The sequence below is a fragment of the Pinus tabuliformis genome, chromosome 2_2 (genome assembly GCF_031772625.1).
Source record: "Pinus tabuliformis cultivar Carrire ecotype Pingquan chromosome 2_2, CPIR1, whole genome shotgun sequence".
In the NCBI taxonomy this organism is placed as follows: Eukaryota; Viridiplantae; Streptophyta; class Pinopsida; order Pinales; family Pinaceae; genus Pinus; species Pinus tabuliformis.
The window spans coordinates 1236175614-1236201717 of NC_142300.1; the positions used below are offsets into that span (position 1 = coordinate 1236175614).

The window sequence follows — 26104 nt, forward strand, 5'->3', positions numbered from 1 at the left end:
ATAAGCAAGTCACTGTGGGAGATTTCACATAACTCTTCCTTGGAGAATCCAATTTGGGTCAGACTTGTGGCATTGGAAAGAAGACATAGAGGGCTAATACAACTCACAAATTCAGAACTAGATGATTGGAAAGTACAGAGATACATTTGAGGCAATATCGAGCTCCTTCAAAGTGAAAAAAGGTCTGTAGATTTTCTTAAATTTTTTGCTTAAGCTTGGTTTGAAAATTTATTTTGAAGGAATTTAAAGGGCATAGTAGAGCATTATTATCGGTAACTGATGCCCCGAGGAAAGAAAATGCAAACACCTAGTAAGGAACCTGAAATCTCGAGCATGACTCATGAAGAAGAGGAAGAAATTGAAGATAAATATGAATAAGTTGCTACAAGAAATGGTCCCTAAGGGTGAAAGGGTACTAAAGGAAACTCATGATGAGAATAAAAGAAATGTTAATCATGATTCCATAGACGCTAATGTTGGATCGAAGACTCACCATATTCCAAAAATCGATATGAGGAAGTTTGATGGCAAGGATCCTGCCACATGGATATTACAGATGGAGCAATTCTTCGATCTCAATAATGTGCAAAACACACAAAAGGTACGTATGACAACTTTATATTTGGAACCAAATCAGTTTGTATGGTATCAATGGCTTTTCTCTTGTAAACCATTTATCACTTGGGCAATTTTTACAGAAGAATTGATAGCACATTATGAGGATACAAAAAGCAACACTTTTTTTAGCCAATTGATAAGTCTCAAACAAAAGGGTTCAATAATGGAGCACATTGAGGAGTTCCAAAAATTGAACATAAGGGTAAAAGATATTCCAGAGGAGCATAGGATTGATGTGTTCATAGGGTCTTTAAAGGATAATATCCAACATGATGTTCGCCTTTGGGAACCTGATTCATTAGAGAAGGCATTCAGGTTAGCAAGAAAAATGGAAAGCAAAATTATGGCAACCAGGAAGCATACCACTCACAACTATAAAGACGGAAGTGTTGTTGCCCCTAGTCTTCCACAACCTATAAGGTTGACACCACAACAATTGGAAGAAAAAAGAGCAAAAGGGCTTTGTTACAGTTGTGATAGCAAATACACTAAAGGTCATAAGTGTGCTGAGAAGAAATTATTCTACATAGATTGTGAAGAGGAAGAATAAAAGGAGCAAGAAAGGTCAAAAGAAGAGGATATACTCCAGGAACAAAGCCTAGATGAAGAACAAATAAATCCGACCATATTTTGTAATGCATTGGCGGGAATTACCACTCCTCAAACCATCAAGATAGAAGGACAAATCAAGAAGAAAAAGGTAATAGTGTTGATTGATTCAGGAAGCACCCACAATTTTATTAATTGTAAGGTAGCAAAAGAATTGAATTGCTTCCTATATCCAGCACCAGAGTTTCAAGTGATGATTGCAAATGGAGGAACAATAAATTGCTCTGGAAAGTGCCATAATATCAAGCTATCCATGGGAGAATATGTATTGACTAGCCCAATGCTTTCCATTCCAATGGGAGGTGCTGATGTTGTACTCGAAGTCCAATGGCTACAATCCCTGGGTACAATAGCTTTTAATTTTCAAGAACTTTTCATCAAATTTTCTACGGAAGGAAAGGAAGTTGAATTAAGGGGTATTGCAGGGAAACCAGGAAAGATAATCAGCTCTAATAGTATGACAAAGCTTCTAAAAAAGGAGCAAAAAGGTGTAATTGCACAATTATGCTTGCTAGATGTTTCCACATAGGAATCATCTATTTCTCCAGATCTCCAAAAAGTCGTGGACAATCATTCCAAGGTATTTGAGACTCCCAAAGGTCTCCCACCTATGCGTGATCATGATCATGCTATTCATCTGATTCCAGGAAGTGTTCCTCCAAACATCAGACCGTACAGATATCCCTATGTCCAAAATAGTGAAATTGAATGTGTGGTTGCAGAAATGCTAGAGGATGGTATAATTCAACCGAGTCAAAGTTCTTTCTCTGCTCCAGTAGTATTGGTGCACAAGAAGGATGGATCATGGCGCATGTGTCCGGATTATAGGGAGCTCAACAAGCTCACTATTAAAGATAAGTTCCCCATTCCTGTCATTGATGAATTACTGGATGAATTGCATGGATCAATTTACTTCACCAAGTTGGATCTTTGTTCAGGATATCATCAAATCAGAATGAAGACTGAAGACATTTCGAAAACAACATTTAGAACTCATGAGGGTCATTATGAATTTTTGGTCATGCCTTTTGGCCTTACCAATGCACCTTCAACATTTCAAGGTTTGATGAATTCAATTTTCAAACCATTCCTTAGAAAATTTGTGTTAGTATTTTTTGATGATATACTAATCTACAGCAAGTCTTGGAAGGATCATGTTGAACATGTTGACAAGGTGCTACAACTATTGAAGGAGAAACAATTATATGCAAAAAGATCCAAATGTTTCTTTGGAGTCCAGGAGGTGGAATATTTGGGTCATATTGTATCTCATGAAGGAGTTAAGGTAGACCCTAGCAAAATTAAAGCCATTAAGGAATGGAAAATCCCCACATCCATAAAGCATCTGCGAGGATTTCTCGGGTTGACAGGGTATTATCGCAAGTTTGTTAAGAATTATGGGAGAATAGCAGCACCTCTAACAACATTATTGAAGAAAGATGCATTTTCATGGACTCCGGAAGCAACAAAGGCCTTTGAACATCTTAAAGAGGCAATGTGCCAAGCACCGGTCTTAGCTACACCGGACTTCACAAAAACCTTTATTGTGGAATGTGATGCTTCAGGAAATGGAATTGGTGCTATTCTAATGCAAGATGAAAGACCCATTGCTTTTGAAAGTCGTCCAATCAAGGGAAAGTTTTTAAGCAAAGCTATTTATGAGAAGGAAATGTTGGCAATACTCCATGCACTTAAGAAATGGCGACCCTACCTAATGGGTAGACACTTCAAGGTAAAAACGGATCATGATAGCCTTAAATACTTTTTACAACAAAGATTATCCTCTGAAGAGCAACAAAAGTGGGTCACAAAGATGTTGGGTTATGACTTTGAAATCATCTACAAAAAAGGGAAGCAAAATGTGGTGGTAGATGCACTCTCAAGAAAGGATGAGGATGTGGAAGCATTGTTGTGCGCCATTTCTATTATCCAACCAGATTGGATAAACGAAGCAAGGAAGGAATGGAAGAATGACGAAGAAGTGTGGGCACTTATTCGAAAGTTACAACAAGATTCCAGTACGTCTGGTACATTTAGCTGGAAAAATGATTCGTTATGGTACAAAGATCGCTTATACCTCTGTAAGAATTCCCAGCTAAAACAAAAGATTCTTATGGAATTGCACACTTCTCCCTTAGGAGGGCACTCAGGATTTTTAAAAACTTACCACAGGGTTAAGAAGGAATTTTTTTGGGATGGCCTTAAATCAGATATTCAAAAGTTTGTGGTTGAATGTTTGGTTTGCCAACAAAATAAAGTTGAAACAATTAAGACACCGGGTCTATTACAACCTTTATCCATTCCAAGCCAACGTTGGGAGGAGGTTTCAATGGATTTTATCACAGGTTTACCCAAGTCTGAGGGAAAGAGTGTCATCATGGTGGTAGTTGACAGACTTACCAAGTATGCACACTTTTGTGCATTATCACATCCATTTAAAGGCAGTACAGTTTCTACTGCATTTATGGAAACAATTCAAAAGCTACATGGAAACCCAAAGATTATTGTAAGTGACAGAGATCCCATTTTCACTGGAAATTTTTGGACATAATTATTTTCTTGTCTTGGTACTCAGTTAGATCATAGCTCATATTATCATCCTCAATCTGATGGGCAAACTGATATAATAAACAAATGTTTAGAAGGATATCTTCGTTGCTTTGTATCTGATAAACATACACAATGGTTCAAATGGTTGCCTCTGGCTGAATGGTGGTATAACACTTCCTTCCATACAACAACAAAAATGACCCCATTTATGGCACTTTATGGGTATCAACCACCATCCATCACATCATATTTAAGAGAAAATTCTAAGGTTCTGGCAGTGGAACATCACATCGAACATCAACAACAAGTCCTCCAACTCTTAAAGGATAACTTCGTGTTGGCACAGAATAGAATGAAACAACAGGCATATCAACATCGCAGTGAAAGAAGTTTTGATGTAGGTGATTGGGTATTTCGACGGCTACAACCATATAAGCAAATGTCCCTCAAGAAAGCTAAGAAGGATAATAAATTATCACCAAAGTATTATGGTCCATACAAGGTGTTGCAAAAGATTGGTACTATGGCATACAAATTGGAGCTTCCTGCAACTTCTCGATTGCACCCAGTTTTCCATGTTTCATGTTTAAAGAAGGTTATAGGCGACAAGCTCCCAGTTCAAACAATATTGCCAAAACTTGACGAGGAAGGAAAAATTATATTGGAACCGGAAGCAGTCACAGAAACAAGAACTCGATAGCTACGAAATCGTTCAATTTCAGAGTATCTTATCAAGTGGAAGAACTTATTTGTTGAAGATTCCACATGGGAGGATGAAAATTTTATGCAGAAGTATCCAAAACTACTCAAGCATTGAGGACAACACTTTTTTGAAGGAGAGGGGCATGTTGGGTCCCTATAATACTAGTGATTACCCCATTACTATTGTAGTTATACCCCTTATTAATATTGTTGTGCCCCTATTGCCCCCATATTGTTATTACTGTGCCCCATAGAATCCCTCTATTGTTATTTTTGTGGCTTTATATTATTATTGTTAGGTTGGCTGGATTATATTGTGACTCCTTAGACTCCTATATATAGAAAGGAGGTTTTGTCATTTGAATCATCCAAGAATTGTTCATTTATGTAATGTAAAGGAGGTTGCCCCCTCGAAGAGGCTGAATTCTAAGGCGTTGATCTATCTTTTCTATCTTTTCTTGAGTTGGTTTTATAACACTTTGTTTTAACACACACCCAACCCAATGGATATGGCTTCTCATGAGGTCCCAACTTCTTTACAATTGTTTCAGAAATCAAATTTACTTGTGATCCACTGTCAAATAAAGTGTCAATCTTATTATGTGTGGAAATTACTCTAATACGAAAAAGCTCATTTATTTCCTTCTCATTATTTTCATTATCAACATATTGTGCAAAATTACTTGTGGATGCTTCAGAATCTTTACCTTTAATACCTATGGTTGTGACTGTTGTTTCATAACCCGAGTCTGACCCCAAGTCCTTCTGAATAGCAACAACATTCTTTTTCTTCTTTCCACTGAACTTCTTAGGTTTCAGTTCTGGATGCAAAATCCAACAGTATGCCTCATCGTGTCCTTCTTTCTTACAACGAGTGCATGAAGGTTTATCCTTATTTACAGTGTTTTCTTTCCTCTCCTTCAATTTCAGTTTCTTCTTTTCCTTGCTCTGCTTACAGAATATTTAGATGATCCCCTAACCTCTGGGTTTACATTCTTACCTCTAGCTTCTAGATGTGTGGCTTGAATTGATACATCATCTAAGCTAGTGGGATTAAACATGAGAATAGTATGCTTTAAATAGCTATGAAGACCACCTATATACTTCAATAAAGTCTCAAGTGAGTCTAATGATATACCTAGAGTTAAAGCTCTCTTTCTGAATTCCTGAGTATAACTCTGTACACTTTGACCCTTCAACTGACGAAGAGTTTTCCAACTCATCATTGCCTGCTGCATGTAAGCTAAAGGATAGAATTGCTTTTTGATAGCAGAAACAAATTCATTCTGGGTAGAAATGATTTTACCATGTTTTTGCAGATCAGCTTGTGTCTTGCCTTCCCACCATACTAGTGCAGTTCCTCCAAGTCGAAGGCTAGCCAACTGAATCTTCTTCCTTTCTGAATCAACATTCTGTACCCTGCAATATACATCAATTTGTATTATCCAATTATCTAGCTTTTCTGCATTGAGTTCTCCATCATAAATTGGCAAATCAAACTTCACATCTAGTTTGATTAAGGAAGTTTTCTTCTTCTTCTTATCAGGGCTAGTTTTATGCGAAGAAGATGGTGAGGATGACGAAGGTGGTGATGGAGGAGATGGTAGAGGAGGCATTTCTCCTTTTCCCTTGCCTTCTGGAGGGGCAACTAGAAAAGTTTCCTTTGCTCCTTTGTCTGGTTTGGGTGTTACAGTGCTTTCACCTCGACCCTTCTTAAACTCCAGATCCATCTCTTCTACCATGGCTTGCATTGTCATAAACCTTACTATAAATTGAGATTCTGATCCCAATGGAGTTTCTTCTTCCATTCTCCTCTGAGAATAGACTCTTCCAATCTTTGGATTAGACTCAACAAGTTCTCCTTCTCCTAGTCTGAGCTTTAATCTAGTTAGCATTCAAAGTCTAGCACAAGCTTGTCTAACCTTAAGAAAACCAAAACCAAATGCAAAACCAAAAGCTTTGATACCGCTTGATCTGAAAATGGGTTCTTAAGTCTATATTAAGGTATGGAAGACTTATGTGCGAGAGGATGCCTATATTATTTAGTGCAACGGATTGAAAAGATTGCGAATAATATAGAGAATGAGGAATTAGTAAACATAACAGTCACATATCAACACAAACAAAATAATAAAGGAGTTCACCAGACTTCCTAGCTACATCTCCTGGTCTAGTTATCGGTGTCGACCTCTATATTAAGTCTTCAAGAACAGATCATTACAAGAGTGAGCTCAAAAGAGAGTTTCAACCAACAGTGACATTACACGGGGATTTCACTCGAAACGCTCAAGTCTAAAGAGTGCACAAACTCTCCTATGTCCTGTTTCTCTATGCAATCTGCCTCAACTTAACTATCTGACTGTCTTTCTCTAGCTATCACCTCTCTGTCCTCTGTGCTGCCATTGAATGGATTTTTAAGCCTATCGGTGTTGTCCATTCATTTCCCTTTCTCAGGCTTTCTGGCTCCCGACGCTGTCCCTTCATCTCCTTTTCGAGCGTTTAAACACTCATTGCAAAACGCTTAAGGCACATATGCAGTCGTTTTCAAACAGAAGGACCACTGGCGCAGGTGAAATCCTCGGGAATGCATTTCTCTATTTACACAGAGAAATACATAGAAAACACATTAAAACAGAGGGAAATTCGACCAAGCTGGACTTCAAAAGATATAAAGTCTGCTCTATAATCCTTTTAGGTCCGCGCTTTATCGCTATCGCAAGTCGCAGCGCTACAGGTCATAATTCCTTTGTATTTGGTCCATAGCAAAAATATATAGAAATACATAGGAAAAACGCTTATTATCGGACTTCAAATTTTATACATCCGCATCTATAATTCCTTTCAGGTCTGCCCTAATCGCAATCGCATATCGCATGGCGCATAGGCCTCGCTCTCTTGTATTGCTGTGATGCGATATTGCAATCGATGATCGCATATCACAAGTCGCATTGGACATTTGTATTTGGTTCCAATCCCATTCCTCCGCCGATCGCCGATCGTCGATATCAGCGTATCGCATATCGCGGGGTCGCGGGTCCATTGGTATCACCCCTTGTATGTTCCGATGTGATATTGCGATGCAATAAGTCGCAATCGCATATAGATGAGTCTCTGGGCTTGCGGTAAGTCTTCCCCTTGGAAATCTGCGATGTGATATTATAATCTCGGTCGTTGATCTGCGCACTCGATCAACGGTCCACGTTGTGTCGTTGGATCGCGATCGCAATTCCCTTAAGGCTGCCTCCGATATACTCCGCTGGCCTCTCCCGATTGCGATATCCCGATCTAATATGGGCTGTTGATCTGTCTGATCCAACGTCTCTGGTGTAACGAGACTGCATTCTCCGCTGAACTTGGTTTTTCCGCAATTCCTTAGTGTTTTCGCTGCGATAATGTTTTCCGATAATTTTAAAGACTTAGACTTAGAGGTTTTAGGATCCATTTTGGATCATGCCATGTAGTCTACAAGTCAATTAAGTAATTGTTATCTATTTAAGGCCCATTTGGGCATGCTACATATTGTAAAGAAAATTTATTTGAGTCAAAGTTGAAAGACCCTCCAAGACCTTGTCATGATGCAAAAGATCAAGTCGATCTTCACAAGTGGACAAGTCAGCCTAAAAGAAGTAATTCGACCTAGTAGGATACCTATATATAAGGGATACTTTAACCTCACTTGGAGCATTCACTCGTCTCACATAAGTTTGATAAAGAAAGAGAAAAAGGTGCAAAGAAAAGGATGAGAAGGAGAAAATAAGAGCTAGATTTATGGAATGTTTTTGGGATACTACTCTTCACACGTGCGAAGGAACTAGGTCAACTATTGCAGCAATAAAAGACTGAGTCGTAGAATTCAACTTAGGGAATCAAGAAGTACACCTTGTAAGTCGAGTTCTCTAGGAGAGATAATAAACTCAAGTGAAGAGGAAAGGAATAATGATCTCACGTGAAAAATTTAGGGTTTCTGCAGAAGAAACTATTGGAGGTCGAAATTGAAGAAGAATTTGTTGGGAGGTCGAAATTACAAAAGAATCTGCTGGGAGGACGAATTTGTAGAATATTCTATTGGGAGGTTGAAATGGTAGAAGAATTTGCTGGAGGTCGAAATTGCAGAAGTTGTTGAGGAATTGCTGGAAGGAAAGCTCGTCAAGAAGGAGATATTTGACTTGGTATTGGAGGGTCTTGGTCAAGGGTCATAGGTCTTGGAATTCATTAATTGAAGCTCTATAAGAAGAGAAGAATTCTGGTAGGTTTTCATCTCAATTGGAGAGGTTTTGGCCTTGGTTGATCGCTTATATCTTGTGTCTTCTTGTCTCATTGTTATTTATGGTTTGGTAGTTGTTTGATGATAAGAACAAAATAATAATCAAATTGAAGAATAATATAATCAAGATAAGTAAAAATATATAACAAGCAATTATCAAGAAAGAGAAATCACCGAACTTGTTGCCCTATAGATTTCTCAACACATATTTCCCTTGTCTTCTTTGGATAAATAACCATAAGGCTAATCCATTTAGATTCCTTTACTATTAAAAAATTGCTTAAACCCCAAGATTTGATCCAATGGTTCCTTCACCTTTTATAATTTGGATTCAATTGATATGGTCTCTTTTCAATAGGCTTAACATTCAGTTTAAGTTGTGTTTTTATTCCTGCTATTCCCTTCATTTCTAAAAAGTTATTTGGGAATAAATCCTAATACCCTTGTATTAGATCAACAACCTAGGTAATAATATCTTAATCCTAGTAGTCTCCAACAATAACCATTTTCAAGGTTTTTTATTATAAAAAAATCAATTTCTTTATCCTAAAAGGTTCTTTATAATAAGGTCTACTATTTGTATAATCCTTTCCTTTAACAACTCTTTCTATCATAGTTTCATTAATATTCATATTATTTAATTTCTCTTCCTAAGTTGGATCTTCTCCATCTAATTTTCCAACAATGTAGTGTTTCTTGAAACTTTTCTCGTTGCTTGTGCTATGTGCACACCAACTTATATACTACACCTCATTTGTTGTGGAATGTAAAGTGCCTAATTTCTTTCTAACCTCTTGACAATGCAAGATATTCCATTGAAAACTTAAATGTCACGTAAAATTGCTTGCTTACCAAGTCTTGGTCTCTAATTTGCCTCTGTATCTCATCCTATGTATACAAGCTTCTAAGCACATCATTAAATGTGTAAAGGAAATGGTGGACCAATCTTCCTTCGGAAATTTTTTCTTAGACCATCTCTTTGTATGGCGCCAAATGCACTCTTCAGGATCTTATGTGCCTTTATATCTATTTGTCAACTCCAACTGCTAAGATGGCTAAAATCTTGACAACAATATGTTCTTTATCTGCACCTAACATCCCTAGTCTTCCCTATGCGTAGAACACGGGTGTGTATGGGTTCCCTTCACTAAAACATTCATCATCTAGACCCTTTGTTGCTCTAGCATACACTACTCGATCCAGTCAAGAAATATAGCTACTAACCCAATTCCATAAAACTAAGGAGGATCATGTAGCATTGTTCCAATCTAGTGCACTACTTTCTCAACATAAGCACACTTCATGCTAGACATGTCATAACCACATCTTTGTAACCTACCCAACACATCTTTGAAATTTGCATCGAAAGAGAAAATGACTCTCCAAGTTAACTCATCGTTAGTACTTGAATTAATGTAGCAATCCTTGTGAATAATTACACTATATATATTATCCAAAATTGAGATTTGGGCTACTCAACAAATCTCTCTCCTTAATTGGGGTTCAAAGGAACAACCACCCTTTAATCATATGTCATTAACGACATCTTCTTGTGTTTCAAATTCACAATTGTAATGTTGTCAAATACCCAATTTATTTCTAACAATTATAAGTAAGGGTCATTTTTGTCCATTATATTGATTATTTCAAAATTAACTAAAATCATCATCCCATCAATGTCCACTTTTACTTTTAATCTTTTGATAAGATAAATTATATATTAATTGTCCAATCTCAATTGAATATAAGATGAAACTAGCTTTCATCTATTCATAATTTTGGAAAGCTTTTAAAAAAAATATTTACATCAAATTTTAAATCCAACATGTCATCTTTGATTTTATTAGCTTGAAGTCCTTTTTCATTAACCTTATTAAAATGTAATGCTGTGAAATCAAAAATATATTTGAAATAAAATTATTGTAACTTTAGCGAAGTGCAATATATATTTTTTTGGACAGAAACGAGTAGGTTGTTGTATTAAATCTTGGCTGGAAAGCCGTAATTCGGTTTACATAGAGATGCACAATGATCAGGTTTCTCTTCTATCCGAATCCATTTGATTTCCCCTCCACTGAGCTTGCATTTTTTACTAGCTGCAGTTCTTACAACTTTGTCTATCTTTCCTAGACTGCTAATACAGACAAACTGCTTCATTAAAAGACAATAAAACATTTTAAACAAACTGATTTAAGGTATGAGGTCCCAGCTTTCCTCTCCATCTCTTAGGAGCGTTCCAGGAGGGAGAAACACCGCTTTGTTGGCTTCTGCATCGGCTTCTTTATTGTTTTCTCTCTTAACATGCAAGAACTCCAGATTCTGGAAAGTGTTAATCAGAACTCTAATTCTGCTGAGGAGTCTTGCTAGTCTTACATCTGATGGAGTGGTTTTATCCACCATGAGCTTAATTATGGACTGAGAATCTCCAAAGATGATTGCATCTTTGATGCCCAGATAGGTGAGCATCTTGAGTCCCTGAAGGAGAGCCAAGGCTTCAGCTTGAATGCTGGAGTTGAAGCCCACTCCCCAGGCATATCTAGATTCGATTCTGCCATCTGTATTTTTGATGACCCCACCAGCTCCAGAATTGCCGGGATTTCCCTTTGCGGCTCCGTCAAAGAACAAAGTTTTTCTTGCCTTTATTTTGCATAATTCATCTAGATCTTCAGTATTGAGGCGGATTTGCCATTGCTTTAGGGGAGAGGGGGGCCTGATTTTGTCAATGAATTGAAGGCCCAACGAATTTCCCCAGGCTGCGTCTTGATCACTGAGGCCTTCTCTGTCCAACTGATCTCCCATACAGTCCTTCAGATGACTTTTGATTTTGATCCAGATCATTGCAGGATCACTCTTTTTGTCATTAAATATCCTGCTGTTTCGTTCCAACCAAATGTGCCAACAGATGATTTTTGGCAGAGCGATCCAGGCTTTTTTAATCTGCTGGTTTTGAGTGCCACCAGGATACCTGTATAACCAGTTAGCAAACAGATCTGAGCAGTGGTTGGGCGTGATGACTTCAGCGTTCAGTGGACTTAGCGCCTCTTTCCAGAGAACAAATGCGAAATTGCATGACAGCATCAGATGGGCGGCTGATTCCTCAGCGTTTCCACATAGAGAGCAGCGCGAGGGGCCATTGAATCCTCTTTTGCGCAATCTGTCTTCCGTCAGGATCCGATGGTGACCAAGAAGCCAACAGAAAACATCAATCTTGGGGATCGTAGGATGAGACCAAATCCCCTGCCAGGGTCTCGGGTCAGGCGGCGCGTATGGTTTCTGAATGAGCTGCTTATATCCCTGTGAGACAGTATACTTGCCTGGGATCGATCCCCAACCTCGTGTATCTGCCTTGCTGATATTTAGAGGAGCTTTGCCATTAAGATGATTTAGGAGATTTGAGTAGTCTTTAGTCAGGTGCGGAGGCACCTCAATGTTTCTCCAGCGCTGCCAATTATTATTTTCCCACTGTGATAAATCCCACAGTGTTTTGACTCCAGCGCTGTCCATCCAGTCTTTTAGCAGGGACAGAGAGCAGTCATCCACAATGGGGTCGCTGCCCATAATGCGGTCTTCCCATATTTTGATACGTTTCCCATTCCCCGGGATCCAATGCAAGTGTTGTTTGATTAAAGCAGAGGCTCTGTCACACAGTTTATGGATCATAGTTCCAGAGGTGGTTGTAGGATTGTCAAGACAGCGGGTTCTCTGCCCACGGAAGTACTTTTTCCACAACACTAGTTGAGCCCAGCCCGGCTTTGACGCGATTATCCTCCATAGCAGCTTTGCACCCAAGGCAATATTTTGATTGTTAATGTTCTTGAACTGCAGACCCCCTTCCATTCTGGGCAGGGAGATTGTATCCCAGTTTATTAAGGGTATTCTCTTCTCATTGGCTTTCCCTCCTTTCCAGAAAAAATTCCTGATATACTCCTCAATTTTCCTTGTGATGCCAAGAGGAGCCATCATCACTGCAGCCTGATAGATAGGAAGACTATTTAGTACAGCTTTTATTAGCACTGTTTTACCTGCTAGGTTGAGCCAGTTGTATCCCCAGGAACAGATTTTTGACTTGATTTTATCCAGCAAAGGCAACCAGTCTTTACTGAGGGCTCTTTTTTGGAAGATAGGGAGCCCCAGGTACTTGAAGGATGACCAGGCAGAGGAGGCTGCAAAACCAAAACAGTTAGAAATAGCTTGAATCGTTCTGGCCTTTATATTCCAGCAGTAGATGTGGCATTTGCCTTTGTTGAGATTACTTCCTGAGTCCTCACAAAAGTCATCCAACACTTCCTTGAAATTTTTTGCTGAGGGAAGGGAGGCAGCGCCCAGGAGAAGAGTATCATCTGCGAACAGGGCATGATTTATACTTTTGACGCCTCTTGCAATGTTTATTCCCATTATTTCTTGATCATCCTGCTTTTTGTTCAAGAGGAAACTAAGGACGGAGGCTTGGATCACGAAGAGCAAGGGTGATAAAGGGCACCCTTGCCTCAGCCCTCTGGAGGCCTTGAAAAAGTCTGTGGCCCTTCCATTCACCAAAGGGGCGATCCAAGGTTCACTGATACAAGCCTTGATCCAATTGATGAACCTGGGACTAAACCCAAATTTGTGCATGACATCCAACAGAAACCTGTGCCTTACTCTATCAAACACACTTTCAAGGTCTAATTTGACCACCATGCCTTTCTCTTTTCGGGTCAAGCTTGAGTGTATCGCCTCCTGGACCAGGATAAAGTTGTCCACAATCTGTCTTCCCTGGATGAAGCCTCCCTGGTTCTCTGGAATGATGGACGGGAAGATAGCTTTCAACCTATTGGTGATCACTTTTGTTATCAGCTTGTAACCTATGTTACAAAGGGAGATAGGGCGAAATATGTTGGCTCCTTTTTCTTTAGGGATAAGGGCTAAGAAAGCCGAGTTGGTACCTCCTCCTATTTTCTGGCAAGCTTGAGATTTTCGAACCATTCTGCCTAAATCTTTTTCCACTATCTGCCAGCAAGTTTGCAAGAATCTGGCGGTGAAACCATCTGGGCCCGGAGCCTTGTCGGGCTCCATGGCGAAGAGGGCGGCTTTAATTTCCTCATTAGTGACATCTGCTTCCAATAATTGATTTTTTCTGGCCGAAATCAGATCTGGAACCTCATCCATTAAGGATGACATCTGTCCCTGGTCCTCTTTTTCACTATACAGGCTTTTGAAATGACAGAAGGCGGCATTTTTTATGCTTTGGATATCTCTATGGGTGTTATCCCCTTCCTTAATTTCAGAGATGGAGTTAAAGTTTTTCCGAGCCTGGGATTGCTTGTGAAAGAAAGCAGAATTCCTATCTCCTGCCTTGAGCCAGAGTCTACGAGATTTGACCCTCCAATACTCTTCCTCGGCCAAGCTTGCTTTTAGAAGCTTTTGCTGAAGCTCAGCTTCCTTATCCAAGACTTCCTTTGTGATCACTTCATTTTCCGCCTTCAACTGATGGATCTCTAGGCATTTTTGGATCTTTTTCCTTTCCATTGCTGGATTGGGTAGGAGTTTAGCCCATGTTTTCAGAGCAGCCTTCACTCTCCTGAGCTTTTCTTCCCAAACGTAGAAGGCTGAGCCGTTGACAGGCTGCTTCCATGTATTTTTTACTAACTGCATGAAGGTCTGCTCCTTGACCCACAGGGGGCTGAATTTAAAAGGAATGGGGCCTTGGTCCATATGGGCCACGAGATCTAGCTTGATGGGTCTGTGATCAGACACACTGCATGGAAGAATGTGCATTCTAGATTCTAAACCAAGAAGAAGAAAAGAACTTTGAACAAAAAATCTGTCTAACCTTGCAGCAATGTGACCCGGGCCGAGTCTTCTGTTGGACCAGGTATATTTGCCTGATGAGGGTTTGATGTCGATCATGTCCCAATCCTGAAGCAAGTCCTCCACCCATTCGCGCGCCGGATCCCTTACTATGCTTCCTCCGCGTTTTTCGGCCAGGGATAAGGTAAGGTTTAGATCTCCGGCAATGATGATGTTTTCCAGAGTTTCAGAATCTGCCAATCCTCTAATGGATTCCCAGCAGACCTTTTTCTCTCCAGCGTTGACTGGAGCATACACGTTAATAAGGCAAAGGGTCTCATCTGAGCCCACATGCTTCAGCTTTGTGAACAACCAGTGAGAGGTGGTGATTTCATGTACCTTCATGAATTTGTTTGTGTTCCATAGAGTTCCCAGGCCTCCTGAGGCACCCCGGGCTGAGACTGCCTGCCCTTCATTTCTTTTCCATAGATTTTTGCCTATGTGGAGGAAGGCCTTATCCTCCATTTTAGTCTCCTGGATGAGGAGTATGGCAGGAGAATCAGATCTTATCAGACTTTTAATGGCTTCTTCTTTTATTTTGCTCCCCATACCCCTGCAGTTCCAGGAGACGATCTTCATTATTTGCTTTTGGAATGGGGAGCTCCTTTGGAGCTCTGGATCTGGTTTCTAGTCATCTTCAGAGTCTTAGCCAGGAGTTTCTCAAGGGTGGGCTGACTTCCTTGCACTTTGTCTTTGTATGTCTCCTGCTCTCTCTTTTCTCGGGCGGATTTTCGGCCTCTCATTGACCGTCTGGGCGAAGCCTGTAGCGAAGTGCAATATTGTGAATTCTAAAATATTAAAAAAAAATGTGCAATATTGTGAATTCTAAAATATTAAAAAAAAAATGCTACTTTTAAGGATTTTTGAAACTCTATTTCTTCATTTCGCTCGGATAATAAGGTTTTATTCCTTTCTAAATTAGCCATAAACATATTAACTAGCTACTTACAAAGGGTATAAGTGTAAAAATGATAATAAATTCAACATATATAATTGAGATTGACTTAAGTTACACATGATAAATGACTTAATTTATATTTCATTATTATTATAATAATAAAACTATAAATATAAAACTAATCGTAAGTTCATAAAATTAACTTGAATTAAATAAAAATAACTGTAAATTTATAAAATTAATTTGAATTAAATATCATAAATATTAAATTTTAAAATTATTATTACAATAAATAATTTTTTTGCCTAACATTTAATTTTTTTATTACTTTTTATATTATATATATTTAAAAAAAATTAAGATGGTTATATTTACTTGAATTCATTTATAAAGGTGAAACCATCCCTGCTTCATATCTAATGAAACAATTAATCTCAACTCGGGCATAAAACTTCACGTAAACCTATATGAGTGTTGTTCCATTTCCCGTATATATTTTTTGCTAGTTGAATCACGTGCAATGCATATGCCCTCCCACGTTTGCAGTGGCCCTCTCAACTCTCCCGGATCTTTTTCCATCAACATACTATTTCCGTGAATGTAGGATGTTATATGCTCTTGTATTTAATATTTAGTTTGCTTTAATTTCTTTATGTTATCAAATTTATTGTAAGGTATATGTCTTGAATGGTTAAAATAGGTTTTTTATAAAATATAGTTAAAGATAGAACATTTTAATTTTTTTAATTTATATTTAAGTATTTTATAAGTTTGGAATATATTCTAAAATTGTTTTTGTTGGGTTAAGAGTTAGGTTTTTTTGTTCGGCTAAGAGTTAGTTTTTTGGGATTTAAGGAAAGAGTCTAACAGATCAAGACTGAAAAGTATCTGACAGGAGTGAAAGCTTACCCCCAATAATTATAGATGGCAAAATTTTCCTTGTGATCAGCTCATGTTACATTCGTAAATACCAGCCATTGATAATTGTCCTCAATACTAATTTGACAACTAAATTATAATTAATTTTTAAACTATATCAAAAAAATATATTCAAAATATTTCAACAAATTTCTACAATATTAAATCTATTTTTATATATTTAAAAAACAATTTAAAAATAAAACATTATAATCTAACAATTTTTTTTTTCCAAAAATCATATCCCAGGAAAAATGCCCCCAAAAGTAACCTCGTTAAACAAAGCCATTCAAATAATCTCCAATTCTCTTTTTGTTTTTAATCCAAAATGGCCACAATTGAAACGCAAATCTGATCCCCATCATAGAGAGATTTAAAGTCATTCAAGTGATTAAAGTTAAATCCTCTCGTTCCCACAAATGCGGCGCATGCCATCTCTGTAAGGAAAGTTGCTCAAAGATTGTATGCTTTTAATTAAAAAATTCATTAAGTCTCGACCCAACTCAAATCAAATCGAGTTCAACATTAAATGTATTGATGGTTAAAGATCATAACCAATAGAATGAAAGAAAAACAAAACAAAGTATTTTAAAAAATTAAATATTTTTAATTTTATAATGTGAACTTTAGAGGATCTGTTTTAAGTTTTGGTTAGTAAAAAGAATTTAGCAATCAAGGATCGATCACGTTATCCCAGCTGTAGATAATAAAGTGATACTTTAAATTGGAACATATATTTATTTTATAACAAGGGTTATATAGTAGCTAATTTTTGGGGATTAGCTTAAATATATTATAATTAAACAAAAAAATAACAAAGAGAAATATTTCATCACAAAAAATAAAAAAAAACTAATAAAATATTATATTGTTAAATGTCATCACCAAAAATTAAGAAATATGATTAACTAATATTATTTATATTAACATACATATATCTATATGTTATATATATATATATATATATATATATAGATGATGATGATGAGGATGGTTAACGTCCACTGAGACCAAACTTTGGTCTGTCAGACCTAAAGAAACGAATTATTTAGTTTGATTTAAGATTTTATTCCTATGCTCAAAAAGCTTGGAGAGAAGCCTCCCGAGCTCACTGTAATTTTGACATCGTAAAAGGCTAGGAAGGTCAGTATTGCAACAAAGATTTTGAAACTGAGATCTAATGTGGTTGTACACAGGGCACTTTAAGAGGAAGTGATTTTCATCCTCGATGTACGTATTCTCACAAAGATGCAGAACCTTTCCATCCATGGTGTTTTAGGAACTGCCCAACAACCTGTTTCACTATGGAGCTCATGGGAGTTCGTTCTAATCGTGGCTATATTACTTTTCTTCTTTGAGCTAGTTAAAACAGAGAGACACTTTTGATCTTCTAGGGTGGGGTTGATGACCTCCTTATAATATCTTAATTTTCTTTTAGTTGTTAAATCTTTCTCACACCACATTTTTTCTTTGAACTTAGAAGTAACAATATTTTTAATGTTATTAATATTTTGCAATGCAACATTCTCGTCGATCTCCCAATGGTTTAACTAGGCCCGGGTGTCTTTATACCAACCTCGTTTGAGCCTTAGGTGGTTTTGGCTGGAATTTAAAGCTAGCTTAGGAAGTCTATGGTCTCCTATGTTATTGAGTTTGTGCTTGTACAACAAAAGGCTAGTCATAACTAGGTTCTTGATAGGGGAAAGACCCACTTCTATAAGGAGAATATGATAGGGTATGTTGCTTTTAATTTTGAGCTTATACGTTATAAAACGCTTCTGGATTTGCTCAATCTTTCTCCAAGATTCTCTAGAGATGCTACAACCCCAGACCTCACATCCATATAAGATAACCAGAGTGACTAAAGTTTCAAAGAGGAACTTCTTTCTATTCCACATTACGAGGTCTGCCGTTTTACAATTATTTTCAAGACCAAAATAAGCTTTCCATCCCCCATTAATCCTTTTCTCAATGCTATAGTTCCAGTTGAGCTTGTGATGAATATCAATTCCTAAGTACTTGTAGGAAGACACTTCCTCCAAGTTACTATTGTCATACATAAAATTAGCGTAAGTGTCCTTCTTGGATTTGATAATCATAACTTTTGTTTTGCCAGTGTTAACAATCATACCCATGGTAGAGCAGAAATCCTTAAGAAGTCTAAGTTGCGAGAAGAACAATATCGTCAGCATAGAGAAGAAGGATGATGACTATCCCAGCTAAGATCGTGCCAGCACATCCTACTTCCTCTAAACAACCTTCTAGCTTGTCGATGTAAATGCAAAATAGGGTAGGGGAGAGGGGGCAACCTTGTTTAACTCTGATATTACACTTAATATCTTTCGACCACCCCTGATTGCTCTTTAACTTGGCAATTACATTCTCGTATAATCTTATAGCGACAGCTCTCAACTCAAAAGGAACCTTTAGCTCTTCTAATCTGTTCCAAAGGTTGTTTCTAAGAACCGTATTGAAAGCCTTTCTAAAGTCCACAAAGCAACAAAAGAGTTTGGATTTATCATTGCGGCATTCCTCCACAATGATCCTAAGCGTAATGAGGTGGTCTGTTGTTGAGTGCTGCTTTCTAAAACCCGCTTGGCCTTTAGCCCGCTTACCTTCACTTGGCAAAATAATACCATATAACTTGGTTAGGAGAGGGCTAATCATAATTGTCCAATAACTAGAGGGGTTATTTGTATCCCCACTTTTAAAAATAGGGATAATGAGGCTTTGAGTCCATGGTTTAGGGAACCCTTGCTTGACCGCTTGATTGAAAAGCTTGTGAATGTGGGGGATGAGGACATGACCTCCAATTTTTAAGATTTCTGCCTAGTAACCTTCAATGTCCTTAGCTTTCCCATTAGCCAAGCGATTAACCCCAAAATCAATGTCTTCTAATGAGAAAACTTCTTTCGTTGTGAGCAGGGTTTCAAAGTTATCCATGACATTTGGAGATTCATAAAGCTTTTTAAGATAGGAATTCTAGTCGTGTAAAGCAATTTTATTATTATCTTTAGTTTTCCTAGTTAGAATCTGCCTCCAGAATTTCTTAGGAGCTACCTTAGAGAGGTGTAAGAGATTCTCTTGTCTTTACGAATATACTGCCTTTTTTTCCTTTTAGTTAGGACTTTGTATATTTTTATCTTGCCAATTTTAAGAGAGTCATCAACAACTTCCTTAATTGCTCTCCTCGCACCTTTACAATCTTTGTCATACCATGGGCTGGTTTTGCTATTTCTTTTATTACTTGAAACTTTAATTGAGAACTTGTTAACAAAATATAGAGGGTTGTAGTAAAATTATGATAGAGATATTCTATGTTGTCTATACCAGATAAAGGAAGCAAATTAGTTTTTAAATCATCATCATCATCATCATCTTCTTCTTCTTTTTTTTCTTTTTTTTTTAATCAAATATTAACTTCTTTTTGCTATAAGGATTATCTTCTATGGGATCTCTATGCATGACAAAATTGAGAGTTACAAGTAAAGGTCTATGATCAGAGTCAAGCTTGTGGTCGTTTAAGATGTCAAAATTTGTTATTCATTGTACATAGGGAGATTGGTGATAACATAGTCTACCATGTTGCTACCAAGCCCATGGATGCAAGTCATCTGGCTAGAATTGGGCCACTTCTTTAGACCGTTGCAAATTATGAGATCCTGAGCACTACAGAGCTTGACTAGCTCCGACCCAAACAATTATATATATATATATATAGCTTGACTAGCTCCGACCCAAACAATGATATACATACATACACACACACACACACACATATATATATATATATATATAATTGTTTATAATTAAAATTTATTAAAACATGTTTTCAATATAATAATAATAAGTCACCTTAAATAAAAAAATTATAATTCATGAAAATAAAAAGAATAGAAAAAATAAAAATAAAAAATAAAAAGTTAAATAAAAAGGAAATAAAATTAAAAATATAAAGTTAGTAATTAACAGAAATAGAAGTTATTAAACAACCGATGATAAAAATTCAACCAATCACTTTACACATATATATAAATCACATACACATAAATAAATTTAAATAATAATAAAAAATAACAAAAATTAAATTTTTAATGTTAAACCATAAATACATGGTATAAATTTTAGTAAAAAAAACCTAATAAAAAAGAAAATAAATGTAAATAAATATAAATATTTGTTTTTTTTTAATATTTAGATTTTAACCCTTATAATATTAATGGATGGATTATATAAATGTGAAGATTTCTTTGGGTTAAGGGAATTTGTGTTTTTGAATTTTACGAAGCAAGGGATCCTCGAGAAGTTTCCTTGATCATATCGAGGGCCTTATAAGAAGTTTTTAATAAACGTCCGTTAAATAAATTGTGTTTTTCAACATAAATATTAAAATTTTGTATTAGTTTTCAATTGGTAAAAAATGATATAGTTTAATTAATATATATATATATAATTTATTTAATTTGGTTTAAAATTTGGTATAGATTTTTTAAATTTGTAAGTTTGATTGTTACTATTTTATCACAAATAATTATGGAGTCAACTTCACATAACAGGTTAAGGTTAATAAAGATGTTGAAGTAAGAATAATATATTTATGAAATTTTAATATTCTACAAGTTTTTAGAGTGCTAATTTTATTTATGTATTAAAAACTGATAAAAAAAACATTTTTTTCCTCAAAATTTCATTACCACTTTTAACCAAAAAACAAAATATCTATTAATTAAAAAAATGGTTACCTAAAATAACAATATTAATTAAAAAAATGGTTACCTAAAATAACAAAATTGAATTATTACTTAGACTCCTTAAAAAATAATATATATATGAGAATCAATAAACAATATAAAAATATATAATTAGAAAGAGTATTTCCTTTTATACATATACTGAGGTTGGTCTCTAATTGGCTAGGAATAAATAATGTATATATATAATTATCATATATAGGAATAAATAATGTATATGTATAATTATCATATATAGGAATAAATAATGTATATGTATAATTATCATATATAGGATAATGTCGGGGTAATATTTATAAAGCTTTTTTGTTTTACAATTTATTATGCGTATGAGAGTTCGCTTACAACACACCTAATATATATACATATAAGTATAAAGGAATTATTGTTTTAAGAGATAAATTCTATAATTTAATATGGGTAGATGTAGATGTTTAATAGAGATACTATTAAATTATATTTATATATATATATAATTATAAAATGTGTTTTTGAAACATACATATATTTTTCTAAAACATATTTTATAATTTATGGTTGAAAAATGTATAATATAAATAATATTGATGTTAAAATATGTTAATTTAAAATAATGTGTTATTCATACATAAACATAAATTTAAAACAATTCTTTGTTTTTAACGCACACATATCTTGATTATCATCTATTAAAAATAATTTTAGATTATAAAATATGTAAATTTAAATTAATTAATGATAATAATAATGATGTATTCACATCTAGTGAGACCAACATTAATCTATGAGACTTTACCCTGAGGATTTTCTTTTTCCTTAGTGTATTACTTTTACCAAAATAAAATAAGTCATTAATGCCAAGTTTGTTCTCAAATTCTAGTGTAATATGTTCTCAAGTGGGAACATTTTCTTGAAGTTAAAATTTTTGTTAGATGGCTTTATGTATATATAATTAAATTTAGCAATGACAGTAGTGTTAACTTTTAAGATAACTTAGTATCATGTTTAGTGTTGTATATAGTGTCAAAATTGGAATTACTATTAGTTTTAGCATTTATTGTTTATAAATTTAAATTGTAGAGATAAACGTAGAAAATTATTTAAAATTGTAAATGATGGTAAGGGATTGTTGGAAGATGTGACTTATTACTAGATCAGTTGTTGGGGTTTTTGCTGCATTCGAACTGTTAGCAGTAGGGTATTGCATGTAAATCTACATAAAATAAAATTCAAAGCACTCCTTCCATATGTTCCCATAAGAATGATACTGGTACCTATGTCTCCCACCTTCAAGTCTAGTCGGTTTTTTACATTTGCAGCAATACAAGAAGCCACTAACAACTTTGATGAAGATTGGATACTTGTTGTGGGACGTTTTGGTAAGGTTTAAAAAGGAAAACTAGAAGATTGAACCCAAGTTGCAATTAAACGAGGTAATCTTAGATCAAAGCAAGGTCTTGTAGGATTGGAAACAAAAAAATTGAAATGTTGTCTAAACTTCGACACTGCCATCTTGTTTCTCTGATTGGATACTACGAGGAACAATCGGGAGACCAAACATTGCTCCTAGTACAAGAGTTCCTTTTTTGAGTCATGTAGCAAAAAGTGATACAAAACACCTTTAAGTTGTGTGATATGGTGCATCAAATAATCAAATGTGCAAATAGTGTCTAACAGAGACAGTAAAAGGGACATTTGGAGATCATTGAAACGTCTCCTCTATGATGAGAGAGTGCAAAGAAACCACTCGCCTACAATTTTTTTTGGAATGGAGCCATGTTCCAAGGCTTCAAATGCTTATACACATGAATTAGAATGCCTTGAACTACATGGTGTGAAGCGACTAGTCTCCCTACATGTATCACTGTTCATGTGGAGAATCGCAGCTACAAGCTCCATAAGGTGTATAAATTAATATTGATCATTGAATCTGATGATAATCTATGTATCCTCTGGTGTCAAAAAGTGGTTACCTGAAACGGAGCTTATCCGATACATCGGAGATCACTTTGACATTAGAAAGTGAAAATATTTGAGCTTGTGGCAAACTTTTGTTATGGGTCAGAATCTATATGGATCCCTTCAATGTTACAGCCTTGAGATGTGCAGCAGAGTTTTTAGAAATGACTGAAGAGTATGGTATGTTAGACAACAAAATTGGAAACCAAACTCGACTGTATATTAATAATTGATCTCAAAGAATTATGTACATAGTGTAGATATAAATACATAAATAAAACGTTGATTAAGTTTTCGGGTTTTCTTGGACTTCGACAACTAGTTACCATAACACACGCTAACCCAAATCATAACCTGAATATCAGGTGCCTAACATTCCCCTTAATCCAAAAGGATGTATCAAAGTCCAAGAATGAGAGCTAAAAATACAAAAATGCATCTTAGCCAAGAGATGAATGTGTCTCAGAAATGGTTTTCAAGGATGACCACAAACCAAGGATGGTGGTTTTTAAGAGAAAACCACAAATGATACCAAAAATGTGGGAGAACTCAAGGTCTCAACCAAGATAAAATCTAGAACCTTCATAGCAATTCTTAGAACAACAAAAAATGTGGTTTTAAGGTGACCACTAACTTTAGAACTATCAGTGTAGTTCCTCGAACAATTCTGAATCTAGAAGTGCTCGTTCACAAAGAACTCATTTATAAAAAACTGAAGTCTATATGGCTACAACTATGGCTCTAACTGGTACATGTTGTGGCTTAGGCTCACTTGTGGATCTTTGACTCAGGCTCGCGTGGAAAATCTTCAAACCTGTAGGAGACCGTCAATTCCACCAATCCCACCCTTGTCAGATACAAGGTGTGAAGATGAAGTATTATTTATCATTGCAAGGTCGGTCAATACTCTAGAACATATCCTATGGTATAACCTGTAAAACTTCTTGGCTATTTTAGACCAATCCCAAGAAGAAATCCATTCAAAATTTTGTTTCTCTCTTCCAATAATCTTCTTTCTAGAACATCAGTTTGGCTGGTGATTGTGCTTTCCACAATGCTCACATGGGTGAAGATAAAAACATTGATATTTCACATGTCCAACTATGTCACAATATTGGCATCAATTAATTTGTTTTGGAACATCACCATCCAGAAATCCAACACTATGAAATTGTATAAGTTTAGAAAAATTAGGTGATCCAGGTGGATCTCCAGACACCAGTGGCATGGAAAAGGATCAAAACTCAAAGTAGTAGAAAGTCGATTAACTTTACATTAGATCAAGGTGCTCGTCACCCTGATTCCAACGGTGCGAACGACACTCCAATCTGAGTCCGTATGAAGAAGATAGAAGCAATCAAACTTGTGGGTTGACTTACCCATGTTGCAGGCTTAAGGAGGGTGCAATTTGGCAAGAATCCAACACCGGAATCCGGCCAGTTTTCTGGGTGAAATTGTGGGTCCGTTAATTTGTCTTCTATCACCTAAGGTTTTGAAAAATTCCAAAAGGGGCAGTGGTTATTTATTTAAACTATATATATATATATATATATATATATATATATATATATATATATATATATATATATATATATATATATATATATATATAATACAGGGCAAGCGGTCATGACTCTGCCGCCCCCGAACCACTATAACCAAACACCATATTGAATTGGAGTGGGCGGCCATGACCCCGCCACCCAAGAATCCACCCAACCAACATGTTATACATATGGTGGGGCATGGGCTGTCAACCCCGCCGCCCCTCCAACTCACCATTGTAACGAAAACGACGGTGGAAATGGGCGCGAGCCACCAAAACAGTGAACTCGCCGCCCAACGGTCAAACCAAAAAAACATATGCATGTTAATTTGGGAGGGGCGGGATTTGATCCCCCAACCCCTCCTCAACCAAATTCCATGTTTGCCATTGTGCCCAACTGTCCTTCTTGGTTTATCCCCCGGCCAATTTACATTTAAACTCTTATGGACAGTGCACCGAGGAGGAGGAGCGCGCACGCATTTCGAGATAGATGACTTGAAGATGGTGGAACCTTGGCTGAGCACATTTTCCAGGGGGTCAGTTTTGGTCCAGTGTCAGAATTGGGCAAGTTTTATATCGATTTTTCACCTTTCGGTGACAGGAACTCAATGGTGATGCTAGTTTCTGCAACAGAGTTCTCCATTTTCGGCCATTTTCCAGATTGGAGGTATAAGACTCCTTTTTGTAAATTTTGATTGTACTCTTCTTTCTCACGCCACTTAATGAATGAAGGCCTTCCCATTGATTGAGCAGGGCCTGGAGACATAGTCCAAATTAGATGAACCCGTTATCAATTCTCTTGTCTTCTTTCATGATTTTATGTGTTTCTCCTCTTCTCTCATGTGCACATTAAATTTCTATGGTTAAGCTGCAATTTATCCATGTAATTCTTTAATACATTTATAAGCAAAAAGATATTGGATCAAGTGGTATCAGAGCAGGTCTTTGTAGATGTGAATTGCATGTTTGTATGCTAACAAGAAACAGGCTCCAAAGAGGCGAAGGGAAACTAAAGTCTTTCGATCCTGAAGTGGGGCATGCACATCAAATGAGAAACATGGCAGATGAAGAGGCTCGTTATGAAGAGGAGCGTAATTTCCACAAAACCTTCTATACAATGGAAGAAAATGTCAGTTAGTTGCTTTCAAGGCTGGAGAAAGCAGACGAGAGAAAGCCAGAAGAACAAGGTTCAGTGCATGGAAATGGTGGAGAAGAACCCCCTCCTTCTCCTTCCCCTAGTGAAGTTCTTCTTCCTCTCATCACCATCATCATAGAAATTCAAGGGATGCATCTAAGAAACCTTTCTTTAAATTAGATGTCAAATTTGATCTTCCCATGTATAACGGTGAAAGTAATGCATAAAAGTTGAATAACTGGATTAGGCAGATTTAAATCTACTACAAGATTCAACAGATCAAAGAGGACGAGGCAAAGATTCAATTGGCCTCTCTTCGGCTGAGTGGCACCACTCTCATCTAGTGGGA

At 36.4% G+C, this 26104-nt stretch overlaps 1 pseudogene; it reads left to right on the forward strand.

Annotated features, from left to right (window-relative positions):
• The first annotated feature begins 22948 nt into the window (after window positions 1-22948).
• LOC149197955 (BTB/POZ domain-containing protein At5g48130 pseudogene) overlaps window positions 22949-26104 on the forward strand; it is a 71568-nt pseudogene continuing 68412 nt past the window's right edge.